The 6849-nt window shown below is 43.0% G+C and overlaps 1 non-coding gene and 1 pseudogene across 1 annotated transcript; both read right to left on the bottom strand.

The window, feature by feature from the left end:
• Positions 1-560: 560 nt before the first annotated feature.
• On the bottom strand, positions 561-5979 carry LOC119512793 (annotated as a pseudogene).
• LOC119512997 lies at positions 1787-1893 on the bottom strand. The gene has a single exon (XR_005212507.1). It is a non-coding gene; the product is annotated as a U6 spliceosomal RNA (small nuclear RNA).
• Positions 5980-6849: the final 870 nt, after the last annotated feature.

Here is a 6849-nt window from a genome sequence, read left to right as displayed (position 1 = left end):
CCTTTTGCAACTTAAATTAGATGCAATTTGGAAATCTTTGATAAATCAACTACATCACAGATTATAATCCTTTAATATTTTCCATTCCTTTGATCTTTTGGGTAAAATTTTGGAAGAATTCTTTGTTTCTATCTTCCAGTTTACAAATTTAATTTTCAGCTATGTTATTCTGTTTTTTAACCCATTATTTCTCTTTCATTGATATGTGCAGAACTCTACAGTTTTTTAGCTTATATATAAAATATCTTTTTCATATTTTTGATTATATTAATTATAATTATTCTAAAAGATTTCTTGATGTTCTAAACTCTGTTTCCTAAGGGAATATCTTCTTCTTTTTCTAGTAAAATAGTTTATTCTCACAATTTACTGTTGGAAAGAGTCTGTTAAACCAATGCAGTGAAAATGACTATCAATTTTTCTGATTTTTTCACAACTGCATTAGTATGAAGCATCTTTAATTTTTATATGTACATGTTTTTAAAGACCTGCTACATCAGACGACAGTAACTCTTCAGTGTTTATTTTTATGTCCAAGTTTGTGGTTTTTAAAAGGTTACCTAAAGGCTGGATGTGAACTGTTTCATTGTCTTTTCACTCTCTCTTTTTTGTTCTTCAGTGTGGGCCTCCGGCACTCTAGAATATGAAGAGACCTCAGTTCCTTCTCTTCTAAAAATCTTGCAGCTATTGTACCAAGGGGAGACATAGGCAAGGGACACAAAGATATTAACTCTTCTTGGTCCTTTATACTCTCATCCATAGTCTGAGAAAAATCGGCTTCATTTGCATCTGGCATTGAAGGCAAAGAGTCAATTTTACACATAAAGTTAGAAGGCAAAGAGATGGTGGAGCTGCAAGGGCTGATGAGCTGAGTGAGGGGGCTGAGGGCCTGGAGACAGGGTCTAGGTCTCTGATGCTCATCTTCTCAGACTGCAGTCCTGCTTTTTAGCACTCAGCCTTTATTCCATCATGTCTGTGCTGGCCATGGGTGGGCTTGGACTCTGTTTTCTTGAACTCTGTTGCTCTGCTATGTATTGGTTTAAAGATCCTGTCATATTTTTCAATACACATCTGAGTAGAAATCTCCAGCTTAGGTTTGGAATCCATCAACTCTTTCTGTAGTTGCTGATTTTCAGACACTAATTTATTTAAGGCCTCAATATAATTCTCCTGGCAGTCTGCTAGAGAAATCTCTTTTGCCTCATGTAAACCCAATTCCAATTTCATCATCATTTCAGAAACATAATGATTTTCTAATTTGAGTGACTCCAGCTCATCCAAAATCTCCTTGTGTTCTATTACTTTTTCTTCTGCTTTTTTTATTTCTGCTTTGAGTTGCTTTTCCATGTCTGAGGAAGAACATTTGGCAGAAGCAATAGTGATATCTCACTGATGCAACTCCTGAGCTGGCTGGGAGATTTCCATCTTCATTCCTTCTGGTGCAGAACTGTAACTCCATTCAGCCTGTAAAACCTGTTCTTTCAAATTTTTAGTCTCTGTCCTGTACTCATGGTTGTGTTCTTCAATCTTCCTCAATTCTTCATATTTTTCTATTAGCTCTTGACTCAGCTGCTTACATGTTGCACTCAAAGATTCTAAGCTGCCTTCAGGAAAAATCATCTCTACCTGCAGCAGTTCTTCACTACTCTGGGTGAAATCTAATTGGGGGAGCACATTTCCTAAGTCTCCCTGCTCTTCAGAGGTGAACCTCCTTTCTGCCTGAGACTCTTCCAGTGACCTCTGGAAGGATGACTGTGAAAAGTCTTTCATCTTTGAAAACAAAAACAAAAATATGGAAATCTTCATGGATTTTCATGTCATCCTTGTGCAGGGGTCATGCTAATATTCTCTGTATTGTTCCAACTTTAGTATATGTGCCACTGAATCAAGCACAGGAATATCTTCTTCATTACATTTGACACACCCCTTTGGTGATGCAGATTTTCTTCCAGTGTTTGGAGATTCCTGGTTGTTTGATCGTCTTTGCATTTGTCTTATTGACTAGGGGAAGAGATGGACATATATTTTGTCTGGGTAATGTTTGCCCCACATATATACATGCACATATACATGTACTCATGCTTCTGTTTATATTTACATGTATTGAATGCATAAAAAATGAGTCCCTGTCTTCTCACTGAGGATCATAAGCTATGGTTCTGTCTGTCCAGCAAGGCAGTATATCATGGTATTTAAGAGGCTTTATATTGGGTGGAAGACTGATGGGAATTGAATTATATCCCCCACAAAAGATGTGTTCAAGTGTTAATTTTGTTCCTGGGGTGTGAACTCATTTGTAAATAGAACCTTTGAGGATGTTATTATTAAAGTGCAGACTCACTTATGAATAGATTCTTCAAAGACCTTATTTAGATGAGGCTAAATTGATTCAGGGTGAGTCTTAATCCATGTGACTGGAGTCCTTATAAGGCAGAGGAAATTTGGGTTGAGACAATCTATAGAAGCTGGAGAGGAGAGAGAGCTCACCATGTGATGGAGGCAGAGGTGCAAGACAAGGAACCCCAAGGACTGCAGCAAGTAGGCACCAGCCCACCACAGGCTCTGGGAGAAAGCATGACCTGTTAAGACCTTGATTTTGGATTTCTGGCACCTAAAACCATGAGTCAATAAAATTTTGTTGCTTAAGCCAAGCAGTGTGTGGTATTTGTCTTAGCAGCCCCGGAAGACTAAGTTATGGACTAACCAGCAATTCAATCACTAACTCTCTGATTTTGGGTGAATTTCTTGGCTTCTCTTAGCCTCAAGTCTCTAATCAGTAAAATCAGTACTGCATCTATATCTCAGGAGAAATGTGAGGATTAAGTAGGAACTTGCCAATCTGTACAGTAGAGCCTGACAAACAGACACAATTTTTAGCTTGTTCAGATCAGAACCCTCAAGTGGAAAAATCTACACCTCAAAGAATGTAGTAGAATTGTTAATGTGATAGTGAGTGAAATGTATTTGATCCAGGAAATTTCCCAGGGCCTCTCTCACTACCACCTCATGGGAAGCTGACAATCTACATTCATTTCATATCATTAAAGGTCAGATGGGGAGGACGCCTTACAGATCACCCAGATGAGCCTCTCATTGTGGAGATGTGCACACAAAGGCACATGGGCACAAGGAGCAGGGAATGCAAACCACCCAATATGTACAACTTTCACCCAAAGGTGGGAACCTGAGCTGCCCCTGGAGGGTTTCCATCTTCCAGACCATCTGTTCTGTTTTTCAGGTTTTGATTTCCTCTGGAAGCTCTTCAGAACAGCTCAGCATCTTCTTTCCTCCCAAGAACTAAGCAAGGCAAACTCAAGCCAAAATCAGCAGCTGCTGGTTTGCTTAACAGGGAAAGTATTTCCCACAGCTGCCAAGGCTACATGATAGAAAGGGACAGAAGAAGCTTGAGGTTCTGTTTCCAACAACTTAAAGCAAATTCTAGCACATGGATACAGTAAAAATTTCTTCACATCATTCACTTCCACCTTAGGGGTCCCAGTGGGAGTATCCCTGACTCATATTTCAGAGCTGCTGCCCAGAAAATTTGCTGTCCATACATGCATTGAAAGTTATGTTCTGCTGGTCTGTGCTTTTTCTGCATGTCCCACAAGCTCCTTGGAGCTGTATTCCCAAGGACAAACTCTACACCCAGCCTGGAGTTTGTTCCTCTCTAGAATGGCCACAAATTCCAACTCCCAGACCTAAAATCAGCCTGTGGGTGCAAATTTGGTCTAACTGGCAGGCATGTGGGCTCAGGCTGAGAAATTCTGGGGCCTCCATGTCATGAGGGGCACATGCTGCAGAGATTTGCAGGTGAATTTGGGTGTCAACCAACATATCTAATTGTAGCAAACTAGGTTCTCCTTCCTGGCAATGGGTTTTCTTATCCCTATTAGATGAGAAAACAGGTAGAGAAAGGCATTTCCACCTAGGTCTTCACTGTCCATCCCCTGTTCTTACAGCCCCTCCCTAGAGAACTTAGTAGATCTAATTAACACATCCTAAAACTCATCTACCCCCCACCCCCTGCTGCCTGGACTTCTCCCTCCAGCTGAGCTGCCAGGAGGCTGATGACTTTTGGAAAGAAAGCAGACTTCCATGACCCCAGGTGCTGGAAAGAGAGGAAGATTCCAGCTGGGGCCTCTTCTTCTTAAGTGCTTCCAACTCTGCCAGCCAGGAGAGAACAGGTCTGCAAAGGAAAGAAAAGGCAGGGCCAAAGGGAAGAGATAGACTCTATAAACAATAAACCCCTTGAGCTGGGGCCTCAGCTTGAGATTTTAACCAAGACTAGACACACCACAGGTCAAGAGCATGTCCAGGCCCCAAATTAGGGATGAGGAAAGAGCCTCAGGCCTGAGCCTCCCACCATGTCTGGTGGCAGCACTGGTTGTTCCACCTGGCAGAGGCCAGCCTGACACCAGTCTGGTGGCTGTTGTTTCTACCTCCCTGCTCTGCTCTCAAACCCCATTCCCTGGAATTAGGACTTATCCTGCTGTTTTTCCTTGTGGGAATGTCTTTTCCAGTCAATGGTCAATACAATTTTGGTGCCAGTGATCACTTCCTGTTTGCAGCCATAACCTTTCTCTTTGGACCTTCCATCCAGGCAGCCTCCCCCCTGCCCAACCTGGATTTTGAGTTTCCCAGATTGTACCTGAGTTTCCACTTGATGCCAAGCAGCATAGAGTAGATCAAAGAGCAAGCAGCTTAGAGTCAGATCTTCATTCACGTCTTGATTCTACCATTCACTACCAGTGTGACTTTGGGAAAGTCACCTCACCTCTCAGAGCCCCATCTTTCCCCACTGTGAAATGGGGAGAATGGGAATGATCATAGTAGTTTCCATTTAGTAGGCACTAAATGCTGTTGGTTTCTCTGTCCCTCCTAGACCTTCTCCAACAGATTAGAGGAAATGATGTTCTCCCTGCCCCCACTCCCTCGTCTGTTCCTGAGTAACATCACACCTGGCCTTTGGTGCTGGCTTGGCCCCATGCTTTCTGTGCTCTCAGTGTATCTCTCTGCTGGACTGGGAAAGCTCCCCTTGTCTATAGCGTCTGACCCCCATCTTGGCAGGATTCACTATCTCCAGTCTCACCTGGTCTCCCAGCTGGACATGATCTTGACCAGAAAACAATGCCCAGGCTCTGGCCCCCTTGTACCACTGTGAGAGTGTCTGCCCAGCACTGGAGTGGTCCCTGGCTGTGGGTCCCTCAGGGGCAGGGAGCAGGGCACTCAGCACAGCTTGCTCAGGAGCACCTTTTGCACCATATGGCTGCTCATACAACTGCCAGATTGAACAAAATCAGGGGACATGACATAGAATCAACTATCTTGGATTAGAAGTCAAGAGAACCTCAGCTTCAAGCTCCAACTTTAGGAAAGGTATCCAGACACTTCAGCATAAAATGTCCTCAAAAACTGCTCCCCCATTGTGCTCTCTGCCTCAGAGTGATGCCAACTTCAGCTCAGAAGCCAGGGTGTCATCTTGACCACTGCCTCCCCCTCACCCTCTGCATCCACCCAATCCCCACACCCTGTCAGTGCTTCTTCCTCCAAATCTCCAGGGTCTGTTCACTTCTTTCCATGATCCCTGCTCCCACCCGGTCCAGGACATCTCTGGACTGGATTGTTCTCATAATTGTTCTGGTCTCCAGAATTGCCCCACCCTCCACTTTCCAATCCCAAATTCATCCATCACCCTCTAGCCAGAGTGGTCTTTTAAAAACACAAATATGACCCTCACACCCCTCTTAAAAAATCTTTCAAATTGCCTCCAATACTCTGTCATTGCTCAAAAATAAACCCTTCCTGTGACTTCCAAGCCCTTGTACAATCTGGCTTCTCCTGCCTCTCCAGCCCTTTCCACACCTCTCTCCCCTTCCCATCTTGGGCTCCAGACTCTAGAAAGCCATCCCATTCTGTGGCTGTAACATCTCTCTTGACCTTCGGCTTTCCCCAGTGCTTCTGCTGCTGCCCACACATTCTCCTCACAGCCAGACCTTCTCCAGCTGGAATAACTCCTACTCACCTCTCAGGCCTCAATTCAATGTTGCCTCCTCCAGGAATCCTTCCTGCCTCTTCCCAACTCAGATCAGATGTTCACCCTCCCAATCTGCACATTCCTTTGGCTTCCTCATATGGCAATTATCAACCTGCATCTTTCTCTTGTCTGTGTTCAGCACTAGACAGAGCACTCTGTGATGACAGGGATGGGCCTATCATTTTCAGTGTTATGTTCCCTCATTCTTAGAGGGCATAGTACAAGGGAAGGAGGCCCTAAACACTGATTGAATGGATAAATGTTTAGTGAATGGATAATTCTACTTCTCTAGAAATGTATTTGTCAAATGTACAGTTCACATATGACTATCCCAGATTAAAGGATGCTAAGTAGACATGACAACTAAATCCAACATGGGAACCTCATTTGGATTCTGGACCAGAAAAGGGACATTAGAGGGACCATTGGTGAAATCCATATCAGCTCAAATGAGTATTGTAACAAGACTAATTTCCTAATTTTCATCATCTGCTGGTTATATAAAATGCTAATTTGGGAAATCTGAGCAAAGGTATTTGGGACGTGTCCACATTCTTTTTATAGCTTTTGGTAAGTATACAATTTTTAAAATAAAAGTTTAAGAATATAAACAAAATAAATCATTGAAAAATTGGAAAGACAGAAAACTAGCTTCAAGATTCCCTTGGAATTTGATTTTCTTGTCAAATTCAACACCATATTTCCTCTCCTGCTTTCCTCTTTCCTGTGAAAATGGCTTCTGTGTGTTGGGGTGCATGTGTGTACATGGGGAAGGGCCTTGGGGTTTTTATTCCTGAGTGTGTATATAACAA

Source organism: Choloepus didactylus, chromosome 17 (genome assembly GCF_015220235.1).
Source record: "Choloepus didactylus isolate mChoDid1 chromosome 17, mChoDid1.pri, whole genome shotgun sequence".
In the NCBI taxonomy this organism is placed as follows: domain Eukaryota; kingdom Metazoa; phylum Chordata; class Mammalia; order Pilosa; family Megalonychidae; genus Choloepus; species Choloepus didactylus.
Note: the sequence above shows the minus strand (reverse complement) of the source record. Positions and strands in the feature narration are given on the sequence as shown.